This window comes from Paroedura picta, chromosome 7 (genome assembly GCF_049243985.1).
Source record: "Paroedura picta isolate Pp20150507F chromosome 7, Ppicta_v3.0, whole genome shotgun sequence".
Taxonomy (NCBI): Eukaryota; Metazoa; Chordata; class Lepidosauria; order Squamata; family Gekkonidae; genus Paroedura; species Paroedura picta.
In genome coordinates this window covers 60,548,390-60,572,850 of record NC_135375.1, presented here as the reverse complement: position 1 = coordinate 60,572,850, position 24,461 = coordinate 60,548,390, and the positions used below count along the sequence as shown (strand labels likewise).

At 43.2% G+C, this 24,461-nt stretch overlaps 2 long non-coding RNA genes across 2 annotated transcripts; one reads left to right on the top strand and one right to left on the bottom strand.

The window, feature by feature from the left end:
• The first annotated feature begins 242 nt into the window (after window positions 1–242).
• LOC143840985 (uncharacterized) lies at window positions 243–12,194 on the top strand. The gene is made up of 4 exons (XR_013232511.1): window positions 243–1,572; window positions 4,579–4,666; window positions 7,254–7,331; window positions 10,637–12,194. It is a non-coding gene; the product is annotated as an uncharacterized LOC143840985 (long non-coding RNA).
• Window positions 12,195–13,237: 1,043 nt separating this feature from the next.
• On the bottom strand, window positions 13,238–16,951 carry LOC143840986 (uncharacterized). The gene is made up of 3 exons (XR_013232512.1): window positions 16,920–16,951; window positions 15,949–16,024; window positions 13,238–13,652 (listed from the first exon to the last, which is right to left on the bottom strand). It is a non-coding gene; the product is annotated as an uncharacterized LOC143840986 (long non-coding RNA).
• Window positions 16,952–24,461: the final 7,510 nt, after the last annotated feature.

The following is a 24,461-nucleotide window of genomic DNA, read 5'->3' as shown; positions in this document are numbered from 1 at the left end:
GGCCATCCATCTGCATATTGGTGACAGCCCAGCCTAAAGTTCCAGACCAGGAAGGCCACGGAGTGCATATAGGCACTGAAAAGCGTGGGGGGGGGGGAGAGAATTGGCCCCTGTGGAACTCCACAAGAGAGTTGGAAGGGTTCGACAACTCTTTCCCTGCAGCAACCCTCTGTGTCCGGTTTTAGAGAAAGGAGATCAGCCACTGAAGGGCTGTCCCTCTATGGCAATATGGTGGGCTAACAGTTTGTGGTTGAGCGCATCAAACATGGCTGACAGATTTAATAGCATAAGGATAGCTAAACCACCCCTGTCCAGCTCATGCCAGAGATCATCCATCAAGGTGACCAGTGCTGTCTCCATCCTGTGGCCAGGATGGAAGCCTGACTGGTATGGATCAAGCACTGAAGTCTCCTCCAAGAATGCCAGGAGCTGAGGCGACCCTGAGATTACAGTTCCTTGGAATCCTTGAGGTGTGCTAGCAGCCAAACAAATTCAGGACTTTATCCTTTCATATAAAGACAAGAGATACAATGGGGGGAGCGGGGGAACTGTGAGAGCTGAGCTACAGCATATCAAATCCAAACATGCCTTCTGGACTTCCAGCTCCATGATATAGCCAATTTCTGCCCAGTTGCAATTCAGTAAGATTCACTAATGATTTGTAATGCAGACTTGTCTTCTTTACAAGCCACAAAAGTTGCAAGAGGTAGAGGAATCTTGACCAAACCAGTCAGAGAGAGGCAGAAATGGCTACAAATCATTACTTTTTCTGTTGAATCATGTAGTCCATATTCTTAAAGTCAGCTTGGTTAATTTAGGCTACAACCAGAGTGCTTATGGAGTGGTTTTAAGTCAGAGGCACAAGAGAGATAATTAAACACTTTTATGACCTAACATATCACTTTTAAGCAGCCTCAAAGAAATGAGTTCAGTTTGAACGTATCTTCTAATCTGATATATGGCTCAGAAGAGTTTTACACCTCAAGGCCTGGCAGGAAAAAAAGACAGTTTTAATTAAAGATTCTGTTTCCACAACAACTTCAGAAACAAAAAGTATGGAAAACTGATTTTAAAAGGATCTGTAAAGCTTGATTGTACTCACCCAAAATCCCCCCACAGCTGCTAGTTGAAATAATTGTTTAAAAATATGCTTCAGTAGTGAAAACCTCCAGACTATGGCAACATGACAGATTGATTAAGACAGGCCTCAACTATATAGAGGTAGGTTCTGCATAATACTTAGCAAGAGTGTTATAAAGAAGAGGAGATGTGTAGTTAACACATTTAGAAATGTCATGGTATGTTTCAGATTATCTCCTGTGTCCTGATTCGCTGAATTGGAGACTTCCTGCTCCTTTGAGCACACTTCCTCCCTTCAGATGAAGCAAAAGAGTCAGTCAGACTGCTAGGACTCTCTCCTCTCTTTCTTTACAATGTTGTTTCCATTCTCAATAAAGCTATTTATTCTTTCAACAGCCAGTACTTTATCCCTTTGAATATTTAAATTCTACCAACATGAGGCACATTACAGCAAGCACCAGTAATGAGAGAAATGGAAATCTTCTGAGAATCGTAAGGACACCCCCACCCCACCCCCTGTGATCTTGTAGTCTTACAGCATTATCGGTTTACGCCATTTGTATTTCTTCATTGTTGGATATTTTTATTCTTGAATGGCCAGTTAAAATACATTTCTAAATAGTCATCAACGTAAATGGCTCCTTACTTGGACATGCTATGGGATTAGCAGCTGTGAAACTGCCCTGCTGCTGCAATAACTGTAGGCTCCTTAGGATCAAGGTGCATGTGCAAATCTAGTAAATGTCATGTATTCTTGTAGTTCCTTCTCTCACAGTGTTTGAGGTGCTGCAAGTTGGGGGGGGGGACAGTTCCTGGAATGAATCTGTCCATCCAATCACTGACCCACAAAATAAGAAGTCATCAGCTAAAATGATTGTGATGAAATAATAAGAATACACCTCCTCTTCATCTGCTTCTTCCTCTTAAACTGCTTTTGTTTTATTAGCAAGATTTCACTTGCCTGTGATCTTTGTCCTCTTCAGTTTAAAGGCATGCAAAAACCTGATGTAACTTGCTGCCCCATTAACTGAATCCCTTTTGCCAAAGTAAAACCAGTGCATTGTTTTCTCAAGTATGGGGTTACGCAGGCTTTCTTTCTTCTTCTTTTTGCCATGAAGGGAGATTTCACTTTCCCTCCACTTGCTCCTATTGGATTTCTGTCATTTCAAAGGGCAAGCAATAGCAGAAGATCTGATTTCTTCTCAAGCATTAATTAAACAAAAGGCTACGTGACAGTGTGGTAAAGGGGGTGGGTTTTTCTAAGAAACATTTTCAACAAACAGCTCTACTGGGAACACAATTTTGTCTTCTCAGGAATGAGACGCAGACTCATAAAGAACAGGCTGGGAAGGATAAAGATCAGGGAAATCCTTTGATAAAGGCCTATTAAAAAGCATAAAAGAGCATTTTATTGAGGCATAAAATGCAGAGCGAATCACGTGTCAGAGATGTGCATGGAAAGGTTGAAAAAATATACTGACTTTACATGTAACATATTTTAAAATTTATTTGTCCTGTGTCTAACCTCCTCAATGTGCTTCCCATTAGGGCCAAACAAAGGTGTTTTCTTTCAGGGAAATACGCGAATTCAGGCACTAAAACTAGTGTAAAGGTAAAGGTATTCCCTGTGCAAGCATTGGGTCATGTCTGACCCTTGGGGTGACGCCCTCTAGTGTTTCCATGGCAGACTCAATACGGGGTGGTTTGCCAGTGCCTTCCCCAGTCATTACTGTTTACCCCCCCAGCAAGCTGGGTACTCATTTTACCGACCTCGGAAGGATGGAAGGCTGAGTCAACCTTGAGCCGGCTGCTGGGATTGAACTCCCATCCCCATGGGCAGACAGCTCCAGACAGTATGTCTGCTGCATTACCACTCTGCGCCACAAGAGGCTCTTTAAAAAAACTAGTGTATTTCCACCAATTAGCTCTTAAATAAAAAAAAAAGTCCCAGCAGTCTTTCTCATCAAGTCTGGTTTGACTAGCCAAGTGTCCCATTAGGCCCGCTGCCGACCATGGCCATTCTCATTGTGGTGAGGATTATTCACATCCATACTTTCTGGAGCAAAGGCATTTTTTCTCTTTGCCTACCTTTTTATATCTGAAATGTGCTTAGATAGGTATTTCAGTTTACTATACATTAAGAAATGGCTCCAAAGTAATAATATTCAGCAGATCATTCAGCTGAAGTTTTGTCTGTACATTGATGGCAGATAATTTTAAATTAGTTAGTGATAGAAAGATGATAAATTACAATTATGTAATTGCTTACAGACTTACTACATAGATAACCTCAATATCACATATTTGATCTGACTTTGGTTGATTAAGTTTGCAATGCTTACATTTGGATAGTAAAAGATCTAGCCCTAGTAGTACTTTGTAATACATGTTATCCACAAGCACATAGGAGCTCCTTAATATCCAATTAAACCTAATAAAACAAGAAAAATGTATGTACTCTTTTTTAAATTAACATTTCTTAGGTGTACCCCTCTCAGCCCTGGCCCACTTTAAGGCCTGTGATGGCGTGCAGCAAGGGAACACAGATTCTTCAGTGTTCCCTTTTTTGCCATGGCCGTCATCAGCAGCCAGGCCAGGTGGCGCCTGTGCACAAAGGTGGTTTTCTTTCCTGGAAGACAATGAGTAGATCCTTAATACCAAAGGCCATCACAGGTATTGTTCCCACTCTGCAAAACCTCTAACGTGCCACCCAAAGTTTTCTCTAAAACTGACTGAGACCATAACCTGCTTTCCAGTTTCTTTATCACATAATTACTTCAAGTACATTATTTTAGGGGCTACAGTGCCCAACAATACCATCAAGATACAAAAGTTGCTATTTAAGCCACACATGAGAACCCCTCTGTGTCTGTGTTTCCCTGGCCGTTGTCATCTCCATGTCATGATGATTATTAATCAATTTATGACACTAACCACTACAGCATAGTTAGTTATGCATTTTTATGTGGCCTCTTCACTACATTTAACACTAGCAATGAGGACAGTATTCTTCTCTGGAACACGGAGACTAGAAAATGCACACATTATAGGAAGTTGGCCTAAGCTGTGTCTTGGGCTATGTGGAAATCTCTTCAGAGCATGTCAGGTCAATGTAGCTATCATGTGAGATATGGCTATCCAGGGACAGACTGAAGAATTTCACCCTGCATGTCCCAGCAAGAGCGGAAACTATGCAGCTAGATTTTAGGGGTTTTGTTTTGTTTTTTAAGCCAAGGATATTACTTCCCCAGACCTGAAGCTTACTATATTACTCATTGTTTGTGGGCAGCAAACTTTGATAATGTCCCAGCTTTGGCTCAGCTTATCACCCTATTTGGATGATAATGGGGTATGGGTTAAAATTTTGTTCTCCCTTGTAAAAACCCTAAGAAGGAAAGTTATAGTACACTAAGAAAGTATATTTGGATGACGTTTGCTTGATAGTTAGATTATAAAATGTGAAAATTCATTCCCATTTACTGTACATTATATTTACAGATTGCCTTGAAAATTTTGAACCTGTTCTGTTGAGGAGAATATTATAGACTGTGTGATATTCTGCCAGCCACCTTTGTTACAATGACAGGTACAGTTCTGCATCAGTTGAAGTTTCTATGTTTTCAAAGACAGTCCCTGCTAGTGCATATCTCCTTATGGGGATATCCTGACTATCTTAAGAGGTATTTCTCACACTGCAGTTCCTTCTGCTAGTATAACCAAGGTCCAATAAAAATAATTTTCTTTCTATATTGCTGAATTTTAGCAGGTACAACTTGGGGAGGAGATAAAATTTGGAGCAAAATACTGCAAGCCATTTATATGTACCACTACACAGTTATTTTGGAGTAACAAAGCCTGCCCCTTTCTCTTTTTCTCAACTCAGTGGTGTTGCCCCTCATTTCTATTTGTTAAAAATTCATCAGGTGAAATTTTCTTATTTGCCATTAGGACTTTATGATATGCAAATAAAATTCTTACTTAGTTTTATTGAGAGATAGTAAAATAGTTAATGACATTAGGCAAAAAGTGGAATGACCTAAAAAGAAAAGTCTCCATGTAGAATTGTGCTCCAGCCCATAATATTAGGAAATTCTAAAGTTAATCCCATAATTTTGAAAGCCAGTATGGTACAGTGGTTAGAGTGTCAGACTAAGATTTGGGAGGCCCAGATTCCACTCCCCACTGTGCCATGGAAGCCTGCTGGGTGACACATTCTCCCTGGGTTACTGTGGGGATAAAATGGAAAGGAGGAGATCAATGTAAGCCACTTCGAGTCTCCATAGGGAGAAAGGTGGGGTTTAAATGAAGTAATATTAATTAATTAATTGCTTTTAAAGTTAATCCCCCTAGAACTATACTTTCTCTGCTGAATTTATTAAGGCTTCAAATTTTGAAACTTAATTCCTTTGAGAATTCTTATATTAAACTGGGACTATTCCATGCCCTGGTCCAGGTTAGACTGGTTGGCTCCAGCTATTCTCTCCTTTGGCCAGAGCATCATAATGGCTTGAAGTCTTGCTTCTGCTTCACATGGTCTCCACACACACACATGCATCCATGCTCAGCACCTGGGGTAGCCGTGGGCAGGGAGCTTAAACTGAGCACCAGGACAAAACCTTAGGCCCATAAATTTATTTATTTATTTATTTATTTATTAGATTTTTATACCGCCTTCCCATACAGCTCAGGGCGGTTCACAGAAAACATTGCAGGAGTAATACATAGAACAGTCAGAATGCATAATACAGACCTAAATAACATATCAACAATAAACGATCAGAGACTTCCAAGTAGAACAACAACTCAAATAGAACGACAACCTCCAGGGACGTTAGACTGCTTCAGGACATGGAGGGGGTGTCTGGGGGGGGGGACAGCGGATGTTGTTGGGTCAGTCAGACTCAAGCGAATGCCTGGTGGAGGAGCTCCCTTTTGCAGGCCCTTCAAAATTGTGGGAGTTCAGGCAGGGTTCTGATCTCCTCAGGGAGCTCGTTCCACCAGGTGAGGACCAGGACAAAGAAAGCTCTGGCCCTTGTTGAAGACCGACGTGCTTCTTTGGGGCCAGGGATCACTAGCCAGTTGATGTTGGCGGAGTGTAGTGCTCTTTTGGGGGTGTAGGCAGAGAGACGTACATTGGGTCTGAGAGACCTAGGACCTAAGAGTGATATTTCCATGACGTGAAACTCTTAAACCTGTTTTCTTAAGGTGGCTCGGAACATTGTGAGCAAATAAAATTAAATAAAATAGTGGAAGTTTAGAGAATCAGACTTCTCCGTTTGTAGAGACATGTACAATTTGTGCCTGGGAGCTGTAATTGGGGTTACCAATCTCCAACTAACCTGAGGGCTTGGAGCTCTCCCTGAATTCCAACCGATCTCCAGATTACAGAGATCAGTTCTCTTGAAGAAACGCGCAATTTTGGAGGCCAGATTCTATGGCATCACACCCTGAGTTCTCGCCCCTAACCAAATGCCACCCTCCACAGGCACAACCCGCAATCTCCAAAAATTCCCAAAACAGAGTTGTCAGCCCTAACTGTTACCCCTGTACAGACTTAATGAGCAAAGCATATGGGTGAGGAAACAAGGTAGAGAAAAAAATCAATACAAAAAGTTAAGAAGCCTGAACAGTACCAAACAATAATTACTATAATTTTCCCAGTGATTTTTTTAATGTCCCCAAATTAGGCTTTCATCTGCAGTAAGTGTGTTTTGTACAATCCAGCTGTATTGTATCAAGAAGCAACATTTGCCAACAAGATAATTGTTTCCAGCATCTTTTTATTGTGTGTATTTGTGAGCAGTTGTTTTTATAAAGCCACAGCTTCCCCAGCTTTCTCCACAATTCATTTTCTGTTTCAAAATTTGATTGATTTTCAAAATGGCAATAGAATAAAAGTACATCTATAAAGTATATTTTGTGGCCTTAATTCTCGTACAGTTTTGAATATCTTGCAGGGCTGCGCTATTTCCCTGACTTCTCCCATCCTGCCTCCCCACCCATGCTGCCTTTTCCAGAATTATAGCTTCCATAAATACTTTAACTAGACACTGAAGCTCAGTAGATGTTTTGTACAATTCCACATCCTGCAAGTTGTTTTAACTAAAAAGGAATGTTCTTGTGCTTAAGTAAAGGTGATCATACGACACCACACATTTCATTTCCTGCCACAGAAAGGATGTGAATCATCTGATAAGAACATGGGCTCATGAAGCTGCCTCAGACTGAATCAGATCCCTGGGTCTATCAAAGTGAGTATTGCTTACTCAGGCTGGCAGGGGCAGCATCAAATGAAGATGCAAGGTATGAACCTGGACCTTCTCCACACTAAGTAGATGTTCTACCAGTGAGTCATGGCCGACAGTACTGTGCTTCTTCATTAAGCAATTGTACGTTTTGTCAAGTCAGTGTATGTGCATTATGAAAAGTACTGTTTGACATTTTGTGAAACATCAGAGGATCATACAGTCATTCAAATGAATAATCTTTGCCTTGAGGTCTATATAGTATAATGTCACTATAAGATACTATGCACAGCTGAACAATTGTTGTTTGAACCATGTCTAACACAACCAAATGCTCAATTTATTCCTAGCCCAACACAATGGGGGCTAAACTGATCTCTGAAGGAGCAAAAGGCTGTATTCAAACAACTAATTCATCCAGAGAACTGTCTCCTGATCAAAGGCAATAAACAGAGCACATAATTTTACATCTCAGCCTCTAGTTCCAAAGCATTCTTTCATTTACTTTGGGTTAACACAACACCTGGGGAAAGAAAATTTTCTAATTCAGGGCCCCCAACATTTTTGAGTGCATAAGCACCCTTGGAATCTTGATACAAAAGACAAAATGGCTGCCACAAGAGGTGGAGCCAACCACTAAATATCAGAGAGTGAGGTCATGCATAACTCTAAGAATAACTCTTCAATATTTCAGAGGAAAGCTCAGTTTAACAGGCTGTCTTAAAATGAACGTATTGTTTAAAAATATTTCCATGCGTGTTCCTTCAGTCATATGGTGGAGATCCTTTATCAGTGGTGGCAGTGGCAGCTGTTACCAAAATAAATGTTTTGTTTTTGTAAATAAGAAGCCTACTGGGCAAAAGTCTTACTCAGCCATGCTCACTTTCTCAAAACACTTGACAGGCACCAGGAAAGGAGTCAGTGGGCAGCATGGCACCCATAGGCACTTTGTTGGGGACCCCTAGCTATCCCTGGGTGATGAAATCATTAGGGTATTCAGCATTTCATAAGTAGGTTTATTAGTTAACACTTCAAATCACATATTAACCTGATTTCTGGAAATGCTAAGGTATTGAGGTTGTTCAGTGAGAACAGTTGAATGAATAAGGGGAATTCGAGTCTACTCTGCTAGAGACCAAACCTCCACAACTTGTGGCCCAGGGTGTAAGGGTTCCTTAGGAACTTGAAAAGCCTCATCTGTGATGGTTTGGGACTGTAAAAACAAGGTGCTGTCAAAACCTAAGCAGGCCACAAGTCAGATGGAGATGGGTGATAGTGTCATTGCATTCATCTTAATGTATCACAAGTTGTGCTTAGCTGCTATAGATTTAAGAGGCAGCCTTGAGATATTGCTATTTATATCTTAGTTCTCCCAGGGTAAAAAATTGGAACAGTCAGGTTTTTGTTCTTCAGACTGGTAATAAAGAAGCAGCTTCTCTCTTCCAAAGTCAGTATAAAAGGCACCAAGATTCAGAGCCAGCTTTATGTTGATTTTGTAATTATGATGGGAATGTTTCCATAAGTTGAAACACAAAACACATTGTTGCTATTATGTAAGCAATTTGTGATTTGTAACCTAAACGTAAAACTATGTTTTTGTCAATCTACAGCAATCTTAAAGTTACCCCACTCTCAGATAGGGTTGCCAACTTCAGGTTGTGAAATTCCAGAAGATTCAGGGGCAGAGCTTGTGGAAAGTAGAATTTGGATAAGGGACAGTCCTCAACATGGTATAATGCCAATGAAGGCTTCCATCAACGCACCCATTTTCTATAGGGGAATTTATCTCTGTAGTCGAGATCAGCTATAAACTCAGGAGAACTCTTAGCTAGGATTGCCAACTCTGGGTTGGGAAATTCCAGAAAATCTGGGGGGTAAAATGGGGAGATGCAGGAACTCAGCAGGCACAATGCCATATACCCCCACCTTCCCAAGCAACCATTCTCTCCCCCCCCCCCCCCCCGGTGAACTGATCTCTGTAGTCTGGAGTCGAGTCTGCACGGGGCTTTTTATTCACTCCCAACCCAAATAAATCCCTCTCATCTACACTGAATTTGCTTTCCATTTTGGTTTTGGGTGCTTTACATTTTCCCTCTGCAACATGCATGATTGATCCACAGTGACCCTACCTTTCCCCCACGATATCCAGGAGTAGATATAAGCCTCGATATTTGAAAAACCACCACCAGTATAAGATTTCTGCTTTTTGCAAATTATCTTACTGCTCTGTGCCTCCAATGCTGATGATGTAGCAAGTAGTCCTCCCTGAATGGCCAGGACGTCAATTCAGAGACTTCCTGGTTGTAAGGCTTCCCTCCCTGTTTTAAAGTGATTGTGCTTCAGAAGCCCACACTTCTCTCAGCAGAGATTTGCCTCATTCTCTGAAAGGCTGCTGCTGGCTCAGGAGTCAAAAGAGAAGAAATAAAGCACTAGTGCCTGCTGGTGTCAGCTTCACCTGACCCCCCTCCCCGTGCCAGTTCAGGAAAGGTAGCTTTGTGACCACTGCTCCCTTCCCCGCTCTGAGCTTTCCCAATCAAGTGTAGAAGTCTTTCTGTTTCAATTTTTTTTGGGGGGGGGGAGGAAGGAGAATGACCCAGGTTCAAATCGATCTGAATTCAGCAGGATCGACATTGGAGGAAAAAATTATGTGCAGAATCAGCCCAGTTATAATTCCAGGAATATTCCAGGTCCCATCTGGAGGTTAGGAACTCTATTATCAGGGCATATTCACTGTAGACTTCTTTATATTTTTGGTAGGTTAAAGATACTACTGAGACAGCTTTTGTTTCATTTTCAGATGCAGATTTAACCAAACCCATGCCCACTTTAAGTAGAAAAGCAGAGCTCAGCTGATAGATGGGGAGGAGGGCCTGTTGATGCTACACTTTGTTTTCTCTCTGCAAGACTTCAGGTGATCCCAGGCTCCTCTTGATATCACATATTAAGAGAGGTGAGGCTGGTGATGGAACAAGGCTGTTTCAACTCTGTCTGGCAGAGACGCCTGCTGTTGTAACTGCAAGATGGTATCTTTTATTAGACCATTGTTTTATATTTGCATAAATAAGACAACTTTCTCTACGTATAGAAGGAAATTAGCTGCTTTTCTATTTGCCAGAAGAAATCTCCTGTCATCTGGGAGCTTGCATAATCAAATCCAAAAGGTCCTTACAGAAAAAAATAACCCAACACAAATGGCTGTAGCTTGAATAGGGAATACAATACTCTGGTTTCTACTTCACTTGCAGAGTGCAAAGTTGATGCCATGGCTATTTTTAATCTGTGTTTTATTCAGAACGTATCCTCCCTTCTAGATTCATCAGACCAGGCCCTTGTGATCCCGGTTTCTGTACCCTGGATTGCTGCAATACACTCTGTAGTGCTGTCCTTCAAGACAAATTTGAAGTTTCAAGCAGCAAAGCATGTGTCTGCCCATTTGTTTACTGGATCCAAGCACTGGGCTCGTATTCCACCTCTTTGGAGCAGTCAGACTTCGGCAGCTGTTTTCTTCTAAGCTCAATTAAAGGTGCTGATTCTTCTTGGATTGAGAGCAACATATCTGAGAACTGCCACTCCCTAAGAACAAGTTCACCTTTTTCATTCTTCACAACAGCTCCTCTTTACAATTTCCCCCCATGTGGCTTACTCATTCCATTTCTAAGCCTTTCCTATTGTGAAACTGGCCTTCTGAAGTATAGAAGGCCTCTTCATTGCTTCCTTAGGCATGAATTTTCACCAGGTTTTCTCATGATAGAACATTCTTACTGTGCTTGTCTGTTAATTGTTGTCATTATTTTTTCACTGCTTGATGTTATCTGATGTTCTTTTTTCTTTTGGCCTCTGACTATCTGGAAGCTACCTTGGGCTATTCAGGAAAGGTGGGGTAAAATATGTTACATACATACTTAGAATATCTAAACAACACTTCCGTGGCTCAAGCCAGACAGACTTCCATTCCCACGTCATCCTTGACCCCAAAACCACGTTCTTTGACCCCAGATGGCAGGTTTTGGCCCATGGTGATTCATTTATAAAGGGCCAGTGCTTTGGGTGTGCTGCTCTCGTCAGTCAGGTTCAAAGGTGTGAAGAATGTATCTGGTACTGAGAATGGGATATTCAAATGAGTAGCCATTCTGATCTGAAGTAGCACAATAAAATCAGAGTCCAACAGCACCTTTAAGACCAACAAAGATTTATTCAAGGTGTGAGCTTTTGAGTGCAAGTGCTCTTCCTCAGACTATGTCGTTGTTCATAGTCTGATGAAGAGTGCTTGAATAAATCTTTGTTGGTCTTAAAGGTGTGTCTGGACTCTGATTTTATTGAGAATAGAAGAGTTTTACTGAAGCCCGGCTAGATCCATCCAAGGGACTGGGACAGGACCAGCACTGTATAACAAACACATTAGACTATATTTGCGTATAACCCTTACAAAGCAGAAGTTCTGAAGGAAAAAGGGCAGCAGAAGTTGAGAAATCGCCTTGTTTGGTGCAAAGGTTTGGTCTAAGCCCAAGCACCTCCATGCAAATTAAGCCCTTGTTATAGAACAGAAGAAAATCCTTGCAAATAAAGCAATATTAACTTGTTCTACAGGTTTCCTTCTTTGTTCACTGCTATCTAACAGCCTTGCTGTAGTAAATAAATTCCTACACCTTCACTGTACATCTTTGCTTTTTTTGCTTTAAGAATGACATAGTTTTATGTTAAACAATAACACACTCCCATTCTCATGTTAACTTTATCAAAGAGCCGTACACACAACATATATAAAAGTGCAAAGTTCTGAGCAGAACACTTGATTGGGGGGGATGAGGAGAAGCAATCAGTCCTTGTCAGTGGGATAATAGCACTGCCAGGACTATCGCCAAACAGCACTGAACAATTAAATAGCATTTATGGGAAGCTCCCACAAATTCCATTGTAGAAATAAAATTGTTGTTTTGAAAGCTATATACTTTGTTGCTTTCTTAATCGCCAGGAGATAGTATCACAGTTACCAGTGCAAACTGGGAATTTCCATGAGCAGGTGGCTGGCTGTGAATCAAACTGACATATGAAACTGCTCTGTTTGTATTTATATCTATAATAAAAGATCTTGCAAAGGTCTCACGCCTTTTGCGCTAGAGCGGTTCTGTTGCACAGAGAGGCCTATTACATAACATCGAGATATGTCGTTACCTGTCTGATTGGCTGCCTGTAGGCCTCAAAGCACACCAGGTTTATCCAGACAATCAGGGAGTGAGTGTCCCAACTGCATTTTATCCTTTGCACAATCGTTCCCCAAGTTAAAAACAGTTGTTTTTAACAATTCACATAGTTTTGCTGGTAGGTATGCTCCTTGGCCTATTTTGAACGAGCACAAGGCATACTCTCCAATAGCGAAACAAGCAGTACCGTTATCAGACAATCAAGCAAACAAGACAATATATGGGAAACAACAGGCAAAAAACCAAAAGTACTATACACAAAGCAACTCTTCAAAAGCTGAATGAATTGCAAGAAAGAAAAATATATATGTTTTTGTTCAGAATAATTCTTTGTAAGAAATAATTTACTTGGATTGTAATGTAACTAAACTTGTTTTGAGATAACAAAAAAGTGTATTACTCATTATCTGAATATGAAGAAGAATAGTTGCTTTGTGTAGAAGACTCCAGGTGGGGCCTGGATATCTCCTGGAATCACAGTCGCCCTCTAGATTGCAGAGATCAGTTCCCCATACCCTGTTCTCCCCAGGTTCCACCTCCAGATCTCATGGAGTTTCGAAACCAAAATATAGCAAAGCAGAATGTCGATGTAATCTTGGGACATTTTATGGGTCATAAGTAGCCATGCTGGCATTGTAATTTAAAAGAGGAGGAGACAAAGTGTTCTGGAGGGTGAGGCAAGGAAAATATATTAAGACCAGGCCTCCTAAAACATGCACCGTTCCGTCCAGATGGCTTCCTAATATTCTTGCATTACATTTTTAATGCAAAGATCACATCAAACCAGGCTTGAAAAAGAATGTACCAAGGATGGTGAAAACCTTGAAGGTGGACAATTAGACAGCGATCTCATGTGGGTGTTCCAAATCCTCTACTGCAGTTTGGAAGCCAAGGCAGAAAACAGCCACTGGAGGGGATGTATCCTGAGATGTAAACGGGTTCTGCAAATACACATTTCAGCAACTGCACTCTAAATGGCATCCCTAAAACCACCATCAGATAGCAGGGAGATTTGGATGTCTGTCTCTTCGGTCCTGGTGTTTAGCTGTGTTCTTTGTAGATTTGAAGAAGGCTGGTTTCCCAAACCAACTGGATAAACAATGAAACTGAGAGGCCACATAAAGCACTAATTTGGAAGTGAAACAGAGAAAATGTACACTCAGAAAAGAAAAAGCAGCCAGAACTGTTTAAAGAACAGGTCTAGCATGGGTATTTTTGGTTAGTGTTCTTGAACTTTGGACTGTTTCCAAATTAGAAGATAAACCTTCTTTTAGCCACACTTTGGATTTCCTTTGGATACTGCAAGTCGACTCTAGTGTCTCTGTATTTGGGCTTTCCTCCCCTAATTTCCCAGGCTGAAATTCATGACAATGCGGGGGCAGGGGGTCCCCAGGGGGTGCGGGGGTTGCCTGCACGGGCCCTCCCTTTCAAAGCCCTATGAGCGGGCTTTGAAGCCTAGTAACATTATAACACTGTCGTGCAAGACTGTAAGACTGTTTTTTTTTTTTTAACACAAGAAGCAGTGTTGTAACATGGTCGCCTTTTTTTTTTTTAAGCAGATTATTCAGAATGGAGAGAAGCAGGAGGGGAAGGGAGGGTGGAGGGAGGACGGCAATGAGGATAGGGGTGTTCCCAAACAACTCAAAATGGTGGGCACAGGGGAAAATCTGATTGCATGCATTTCCACATTGAGCAGCCCCAAATTAGACCCAGTTAGATCCTGCTTGAAAAGATGAAATCTGTTTTTTCTGAGATTTCTTTGCTGTGGGGCAAGTTAGGGGGCAATTTGGGACTGCACCTGAAGAAGCAAATTTTAGTGCAGAAATGGACAAAAAAGTCAACCCTTAAAAATGCAAATCCTAACGATATTGCTAGAACAGAAATAGTCCTTGTCTACATCTCATGCAGTACATATCATATCAAAGCCACTCTGAGACACCTTCAGCACTCAGGCCCTGTCCTCTGTGTGGAAAACAGATTTGGAAATTGGTACTGATGTAATACTCAGCCATGTTTCTGTGCCAAAAATCTCAAGAGGAACACCTTTCTCTGTGAACAATTCCTCATGGGAGGAGCTGAGCCTGAAATGTTCTGCTTGTGTCTAATATTACTCAAAATGTATTGTTTTGCCATTCTTTTTCTTGTTTATTAACCTACATTACTGAAAATTATTAGATTAAAGGTAAAGGTAAAGGTATCCCCTGTGCAAGCACCGAGTCATGTCTGACCCTTGGGGTGACGCCCTCCAGCATTTTCATGGCAGACTCAATACGGGGTGGTTTGCCAGTGCCTTCCCCAGTCATTACCGTTTACCCCCCAGCAAGCTGGGTACTCATTTTACCGACCTCGGAAGGATGGAAGGCTGAGTCGACCTTGAGCCGGCTGCTGGGATTGAACTCCCAGCCTCATGGGCAGAACTTTCAGACTGCATGTCTGCTGCCTTACCACTCTGTGCCACAAGAGGCTCTTATTATTAGATTAGCCTCCACAATAAGAAGCCCCATGGCATGGATTGTAATGAAGAATGCTCATTTGAAAGAAACCCAGTTTCCTGTCATGTTAGGCCAAAGTTCTACCACTGAATTTAACCATGCTTTAGAATAGTGGAAGAGTGCCCCAATACTCCTTTAGGTTTTATATTCTCTTCCCCACTTCAAACTGCTGGAATACCAGTGAGACTTGGGGATCCCCTGGAATTATAGCTCATTCCTAGACTAAATAAATCAGTTCCCCTGAGGAAAATGACTGCTTTGAGGAGTGGACTCTGTAGCATTACATTCCACTGAGGTCTCTCCCTGCTCCAAATCCTGCCTACTCCCAGCTCCACCCCCAAAGTCTTCAGGTATTTCCCAACCCAGAGCTGGCAGTTCTATAAAGGTGTGGTGGGGCACACACACATTTAAAGCATATGGTCTGCTACTGCCAAATTTAGTTTGGACTTCTGAGAAACTGTACCTCAATCTTGGTGGAATTCTCAAAGGCCTTACTAAATTAAACAACATATTTCTGTAGAAAATTAAATCAAATACCCCAAGGCTAAGGAAGGAATTGAAGAAGGACAAAATATGAATGCAAATGCTGTATCCACTTTTCTAATGAATAAAACAGAACTACTGCCTCTAAATAAAAGACAAATGTTAAATGAATAAAATACTTCCTTTGGGGGAAGTATTAATGATCAGCAATACAACATATTCTCAAGGGGATCTGGCAGAGGCGTAAAGAATGAAGGATTCTGCATATGTTCATTGCTTTTCCAGAGTCCATAGGCAGAAGATGCTAACTTCTTAGACATTCTTGTGCAAGTACTCTGCACAAAATCCTGTTTCTCATCTATGACTTGCAACTAAAGTCCATACATACAAATTTCATACATGTATCAAGGGAAAGTGGAAGAACTTTACAGCTTTGAGGATACTTACCTTAGGAAAGAGGTGGTAAGCTTGGCTCATGTTTCCTTAACCCTCTTCTATCATTTTCACCCTATGCCTACTATTTCTAAGTAGCAAAGAAGGAGGGGATTTTAATTCAAGCCAGCGTAATTGTGAAAATTCTCCTCTTGCAAAACTGCTGACTGTGATTAACTGTTGTCTACTGCCATGTGAATCAGCCAGAGTATCAAGGATCAGACTGAAAACAGCCATTTCCTCATTTTCCTCTGTCTCCTTACACTTTCCCCCCTGTCTTTTCTTATGTCAGCCATGCCCTGCTTTTGAGGTCCCAGTGTGAACTCAGCATGGTGTTGTAAACCTGTCTAACAGGGATGAAGACAAAATAAGATGTGAGCTTCACTGCAGCACTGAAATTGCTCTGCATACATCCTGCCACAATCAAGGTGGCACTTATAAAGGAAGAAAGGGGTGCTTACTTGTGCTAAAGGGTGTGACTAAGTTTATATGTGTTTCTTGAGATGCAAGCCTATAATCTGTATGTGTGTATGGCTTAATTCAGCCAGAAAACCCCCCAAAGCATTCCCAATCTAAGATATATGAAGGCCAAGAGTCTTTTTAAAAGGGAAGCTTCCCCCTGAGCTTCTGCCCTCCCAATTTTTCCAGCATAAAATTTGAAAAATTTGGGGGGAAACTGGAAAAACCTCCTATGAAGTGTTCACTCTTCATGAAGTGTTTGCTTTTCTTGAAGTGTTGAAGATGCAGGTTTTCTCAGAGTGCTGCCAATATAGTGTGGCAGATAGAGGGCTGGTCTAGGAAACGCCAGCTTCAAATCACTACTCTGCCATTGGTACTTGCCAGGTTACCTTGGGAACATCACTGTTTTCCAACCTAAGCTTCCTCATGTTGTAATGATACAATGGACTAGAGCAGGGATTCCCAACCAGGGGTTTGTGGGGGGCCCTGGGAGCTCTGAAGGGGGTTCAGGGCCTTTCCTCTCCTACCTGAATGGACTTTGCCACAAGCTACGGAATGGCCTGCCTTTGGCCAGAAGGGAGAGAGTTGGTTGTGTCATAATATGGGGGGGGGGGGTCCATTCCGTCTTCTCAGCTCCTGCCATTCTTTCAAGACAACATGAGGTGGAGCTACTGTAGTAGTAGAAAAGGTATGGGGGGGGGGGAAGTGAAAGGAAGGTTTAGGGTGCAGGTGGTGATGTCACTTCCAGCAACATGTCACATCCAAGGAAAGTGACAGGAAGGTGTAGCCAGCAGACATTTTTTAGGGTTCCTGAAAGCTTGAACATTTATTTTATTTTTAAAATCCAAATTGACTGGTGCATTATGATTATTTCTGCTTATCTTTTTCCTAACCCACTTTATGCCAATAAAGGTATTGTGTGTGTATAAACCTTATTAACCACACAAATACCTCTCCATGTTACCAATTTAACAATATCTAGAACTGCTGGTAGTCCCACTATAACTGTATGAAAACATGCTTTCTTTTCTTTATATAGTTACTAGATATTAAGCCCGCTGTGGGCAAAATACAGCGGACCCTAGCATGATGGGTGGGTGGAGGGATGGGGCGAAGGAAGGAGGAAAAGGAGAGAGACAGAAAGACAGAAAGAAAGGGAGGAAGATAGAGACAGAAGAAGAGGGAGAGAAACAGGTAGCCAGAAAGAGGCAGATGGAAGAGAGGGAGGAAGGGAGAAAGGGAAAAACAAAGGGAATGCTGGGAAGAAGGGAAGGAAAGGGCAAAGAGAATGCTGGGAAGAAGGAAAGGGCAAAAGGAATGCTGGGAGGAAGGGAGGAACAGAAGAAGGTAGGTGGCCTTGGGACCTTCTGCCGGGCCCAGGGGCAGGCTCGGCTGCTCCAGGGCCCGGCAAAAGGCTCGGGAAAGCGGCGGCAGGCCTTGAGGCCTACTGCCAGGCCGAGGAGCAGTCTCGGCTGCCCCAGGGCCCGGCAGAAGGCTCAGGAAGGCGGCGGCAGGCTTTGAGGCCTACTGCCAGGCCGAGGAGCAGTCTCGGCTGCTCCAGGGCCCGGCAGAAGGCTCGGGAAGGCGGCGGCAGGCTTTGAGGCCTACTGCCGGGCCGAGGAGCAGTCTCGGCTGCTCCAGGGCCCGGCAGAAGGCTCGGGAAGGCGGCGGCAGGCTTTGAGGCCTACTGCCGGGCCGAGGAGCAGTCTTGGCTGCCCCAGGGCCCGGCAGAAGGCTCCGGACGGGGGTGGTGGGCTCCGCGGCTTACTGCCGGGCCTAGGAGCAGTCTCGGCTGCTCCAGGGCCTGGCAGAAGGCTCGGGACAGGGGCGGTGGGCTCCGTGGCCTACTGCCAGGCCTAGGAGCAGGCTCGGCTGCTCCAGGGCCTGGCAGAAGGCTCGGGACGGGGGCGGTGGGCTCCGTGGCCTACTGCCAGGCCTAGGCTCAGCTGCTCCAGGGCCTGGCAGAAGGCTCGGGACTTCGGGAGTGGGCTTTGTGGCCTTCTGGCGGGCCCAAGGGCAGGTGAGCCTGCCCCAGGGCCTGGCAGAAGGCTCCCTGGGCGAGGGGAAGCCGGCTGGAGGACTTACCGCTGGGGAAGGCTTCTTCCTCTGAGCGGCAACTCCCCGGCCGGCCCAGGCGAGGCTGGGCCAACCAGCCAATGGGGAGCCACGCTTTGCGCGGCTCCCCATTGGCTGCTTGGCCCTCGAGTGACACTCGGAGGGCCCAATCAGGAGCCGCTTTGCGGCTCCTGATTGGGCCTTCCGAGTTTTTATCCCGGACAGAGCCCGCCCTAACTCCTCCCCACTTGCCCTTACTCCTTTATTCCTCCCGCTCCTCCGGAGCGGGGGGAGGGTTAAAGATTAGCTTCAAAGCCCGTTCGTAAGAACGGGCTATGAAAGGGTTCCAGCAACTCAGGGGGGAAGCCATGCAATCGCTGGTGGGGGCGGGAGGGTTTCCCCATGCCCCGCTATTCACACCTGCTGCCTTAAAAAGGCGGCGGGTGCACTTGGCAGGCTGGGGGCAAGGCATGGGCTCCCCCCGTGACTGTGCAGCTTCCCTGCGCCCCAAAAGAGCACAGCCACTGCCTGTTCAAGGTGGCAGGTATGCGTAGCGGGGCACGGGGAAGCCCGGCGCCCCCCCAGCGAGTGCACAGCTTCTCCATGCCCTTCCAAGCACACCGGCTGCCTTTTCAAGGCAGTGGGTGTGCATAGTGGGGTGCGGGGAAGCCTTCCCCCCCCCGGCGAGTGTACAGCTTCTCTGTACCCTGCCAAGCACACTGGCCACCTTTTCAAGGCCGCGGGTGTGTGTAGCGGGATGCGGGGAAGCCCTCTGCCCCCCTCAGCGAGCACGCGGCTTCCCCAAACAGTGCCAAGCACACCCACTGCCTTGTCAAGGCATCAGGTGTGCTTGGCAGGGTGCAGGGAAGTCATCCCTGGTCCCCTTCACCCTGTGAGGGCGTGACTTTGGCGCGGTGGTGGGGAAGCCATCTCTCCTCCCACCGAGGCTTCAGGTTACCAGGCCGCGTGGCCTTCTCACTGCAGGGCCCACATAGTGTCTTGGTGGGCCGGCAGGCGCTCCAGGGGCTGGCCCACTCCGAACACGCCCAGCTTTGCTGGGCGCGTCACGATTGGCCTGCTGACCCAGAGACCACCTGGTCAGGGGTGGTGTCCGGGCCCAAACAGGGCCACCTACATGGCTATTTTCTTTTATTTATAGGCCAGTGGTTAAGATTAGTTTTTAATTTCAACTTTTCCTCCCCCCTACCTCTCAGATGGCATTAGCAAGGAAATGTACCAGGCTAGTTTTAAGATACATCATTTTGCAGCTCTCTGTCACATATGTTGTTTGCTTGTAGAAAACTAATTTATTATACTAAAATTCCATACACGTGCCAAATGGTATGGAGGAGTCTCAAAGCAGCGTACAATCACCTTCCCTTCCTCTCCCCACCACAGACACTCTACGAGGTAGCTGATGCTGAGAAAGTTCTTGGAGAGGCCAAGGTCACCCAGCTGGCTGCATGTGGTAGAGGCGTACGGGAATCAAGGCTGGTTTTCTAGATTACAGTCTGATGCTCTTAACCACTACACCAAACTGGCTCTTAAGAGTAAAATAAGTTTAGGTCTGATAGGAATGTCAGTACTGCATTTATTTCCATGCCTCCCAAATTTCTGCGTTTCTTAAAATAATCAGCAAAAAACAAACAAACCACAGGCTTTATTTTGAATGACTTCCTTTTATTTTTATTTTTTAAAGAAATAGTATATCTCTGCCCACTCCTGGACTAGCCAATACACAATTGCTTTTTATTTCTCCCACTGGAAGCTTAATGTTGATGGGAAAGGATACCAGAGTGGTCTGGACTAGATGAGGTTGAATCTCAAATCTCAACAAATGAGAAGTTATGATAATGAGGAAGATGACCAGCTGGAAGGAGAAAAACCTGTCTTAGAGAGGGTCACTCTGCCCTTCAAAGCTCAGGGCTACCCTCTGCAGGTGTTTTATAAACAGACTGAGAAATGTACCCTATTTCTTTTAGTTAACCCTTTGGTGTGAGGTAATTTTGGTAATATAGTTTGTTGGCTCTGCTGCTTAAAAATCCTTTGAATTAAAAAAAATATTTTAATACATCTTGAAATATGGTATTTTTATTATTATGTGCTACTTTGAACATTTTTTGGGGAGGTTGAGATATACATTTCCTAGATTTCCATCGTTCTCACATGAAAATCTCCTCTGCGCATGTAGCTGAATCTGTGAAATCGCCAGTGTAATGCAAAGCAACTAAATAAGATACAATAAAGTAATCAACTGGATTTTATCAATACTTAAGAAAACAAGGAAGTCTCCCTTCCATTCAGCAATCCCATTCTCCTTAGCTGGGGAAGGAATATCCCACACCACAGAGAATGTTAAAAGGAACTTGAAAGGCAATTGACATGTGCTTGGTGAGGAATTCACTTCCTTTTCGGCCCCATAAAAGTGTTAACTTCAAAGGCATTGTGATGAATCACTGCCTTTCTGAAATCTATAACAGTACAGGAAAGGGGGGGGGGGATGATTACCAGTTATTCTGACTGAATTGTCCATTTAGCAAATATAGCTTCTCCCCTATGGGATTACTCAGAGGATTCTTTTTGGTTTGGCCATTTGTTTCACCAATCAGAGACTTCAGTCATTTGTAAATTTGGTTTGACCATTTGTTTCACCAATCAGTGACTTCAGTAGTTTGTAGATTAACAGCTCATTCATATATACATTCCCATATATGAAAGTAAGTCTGATGCTACTTATTCATAAGAATAAGTTCTTAGAATTGCACTGGGAAGTAGAAATGTCACACAAATACAGGGATGTAAAACTGAGTAACAGATCAGAATAGTCCCGGACCACTACAAAATTTATACTATTATATGATTGTATGTAAAACTCAAAGAAGCCTAGAATAAAAGTTATAATTATATGCATTTCTCTATATTATTTTAGCCATACAATTGTTTATGTTCCATGATGCATGGTTTTGTTTTGTACGTAACATACAATGCTGCTTTTTATAATTATGGTAATTTCATGCCCATGGTAGTCAGCCTTTTTATTTTTGCCAACCCCTGTTCCACTGCCTCAGCAACTTATTGTCAAAACTAGCATAATCATGTTCAAGCTTATTTTCCAGCCACTAAATGCTTCATTCACAGGTTTGTTTATTTATTTATATCACATCTTTCTCCCCATTGCTTTCCTTGTTCTCTTCTGTCTTATTCTCACAACAACCCTGTGAGGTAGGTTAGCCTGAGAATGTGTGACTGGCCCACGGTCACCCAGCAAGCTTCCATGGCAGAGTGGGGATTTGAACCTGGGTTCTGTGCAGGTGACTGTAAAATTTTCCAGATGCTGATGGCATAAGAAAAGAATCATAATCTGCCACTTTAACCACTGCACTACAATTTCTGGTTATTAAACTACTGCTAAAGGTACAGGGGTGATGCTATGCTTTTCTTCTAGTCAAGCAGCCCTAACAACGCCCACTGCATCAGTTCCCTGAAGCTAGAGACTGCCTTCCTCCTTAGTTCCCTCCCTTGTTGACAATAGGTAACAATGTGAGTGAGTTAGCATTCCACACCTCTGAGGGAATGTAAGCCTCATCCACAGCTCTTCTTGTGGTATGTAAGGAAATGAGGTTGGTATTGTGAACTCAACCCCTGTGGATTTGGCCAGATGGCACCAGACACAGATGAGAAACTGAAGAGGCAGCCAGGGGAGTGCCTGAGCAGCAAGCAGTTTTCTTTGCCAGACCCACGTCATCTTTCCCTAACATGATTATAACCTGCATGCCAGACCAAAATATATGCTGGAGGACAGTCAGTATTGGACAGTGTTAACCAACTGTGCTTTAACACTGGGCTGGCATCTGATCTGTAATAACCACTTTGCTTTCCCCTGGGGAGGGTGCTGCTGCCATCAGGGCTCTTGCAGGGCAGCTTGGGGAGGAGGGGGTAGTGGGTGGATCTGGGCTGCTCTGACCACTAATGCTCAGCTTGCTCGGTCTGCAAATGTCATGAATGAGGGGATTAAGATCTTCCTCCTTGAAATATCACGAACCTAAATTATTCACTCAAAGACAGAAGGATGAGCCGATCAGAAATGGGATGTCTGAAACTGCTAAGAAATCAGACTGGTCCAAGCACAAAGCACTTTGATGAGGCAGGAGTCCCTCGGGACAGCCAGGATGACCTAAGAGTCTATTAGTGTTTCGCTGATTCTATTAGACTAATTACAGCAGAGCAGATCCTTTGCTAATGGAAACCCATCTAACTCTGTTTAAGCAAATCTCCATTTATGTCAGCCAAGGAGCTGACCTTTCTATCACACCTTAGTGTTTAGAATATGGGGAGTTTCCCAGAAAACTAGAATTGTGTTCCATCTATCTTTCATCCACTCAGCACTCAAGGGTAGAAAGGAAAACCAAATGAAAGGAAAACTGGTTTAAAAATGCATCTTCAATGAGGGATTTGCTATTGTCTTCCCTAAGACTGGCTAGGTCAGCCTTTCTCAATTATTTTACTGTTGAGAAACCCCTGAAGACTCCAAGAAACCCCAAAAGTGGCATGATCATGTAGAATATGATTGGGAAACATAGCTGTGCACATGCCTGCCTCTTCCCACCCCCTCCAGGCCCATCATTGGCCATTTTGGGAGGGGTGGGTAGGTTGACATGACCATATATGGCCATATCACATGATAAATGTTTAACAAATAAAACAAATATAAAAATAAATTAACTTCCACCTATTCAGGAAACCCTTCCAGAGCCTTCAAGAAACCCCAGGGTTTCATGAAACTCTGGTTGAGAAAGCCTGAACTAGGTGCTTATACTCCTGGATAAGAAAAAGGAGACTAAATCAGATAAGAAGTTGTCTAGGGACATATTTACCATTAAAGATTCAATGAGGCCTAAGGCAAATTCTTCTAGACTTACTTAAGGTTTCATCTGAGCTGCCAGCCAACACAATCTCCATATATTAATACATTGAAAATCGAAACAGTAATATTAAAATTTCTGTTTGATTTCCTGAATTAGTTTAGAAGGAAACTTAACATAAAAAGGAACCATGTAAACTATGTAAAGAGGAAGGTTCATTTTCCACATGATTTTTTTCAGGAATCAGAACATCTCATCCATTGAGTAAACCACATAGTGCCATGTGATCTGCTTGAAGTGGAGTCAAGCAGGATAGAAAGATTTTAAATATTTTTTTAAAAATTCACATGCTGATATGCAGGATAATGGCAGGTTTTTCTGTCCTAATGGTGGAAAGTGCCTTCACATTGCAACTGACTTTCCCCACCTAATGGCCAGTAACAATAAAATGCAGGGTCACAAAGAAGGAGCAATGGATAATGCCCATTAAAGAATGTTCTTGATCCTGTGCCATTATAGGATCATTTTTTACAGTGTAACGTTGAGGGCTTTGTCTAGACTAGATTTACAGAACCTTGTTAAAATAGTGAGCCTGCTTTTCCGCTGATGACACATTTTCTTCTGTTCCGTTCCTGCTCTTTATTTCTAAATCTGCTCTCCCCACATCTTCTTCCTAGTGCCATATATTTGTAAGCAGTCATTATACCCCCTCCTTAAATATCACCCCACTAACCCATATCTGTGATGACAGATGAGAACCTGCTTTTTTTCTACTATATATACACTTAAGAGTTAGAACGGCTGTAAGATCAAAGGCAGCAAGATCAGTTTGGTAGTTCTTTTAATCTTTATATATCAAGTCTTTCCCTTTTTGAAGTTACTTCTATTTAAAAACCTATCCTGTGTCTTTAATGGAAGGAAAGAAAGAAAGACAGAAAGACAGAAAGACAGAAAGACAGAAAGACAGAAAGAAAGAAACCTTTTTAATAATTTTATCTCTTTGTCAGGAAATAATTCACACACCATTTGTGCAAACTGACTAGTAAAGACTGAGAATAGAAAAGATCATTTATAAGACCAGGTTTTATCAGGCTATTTTTATGGTTAAATAAAGTACTTCGCGAACACCCCACCTCAAATAACCCTCTCAAT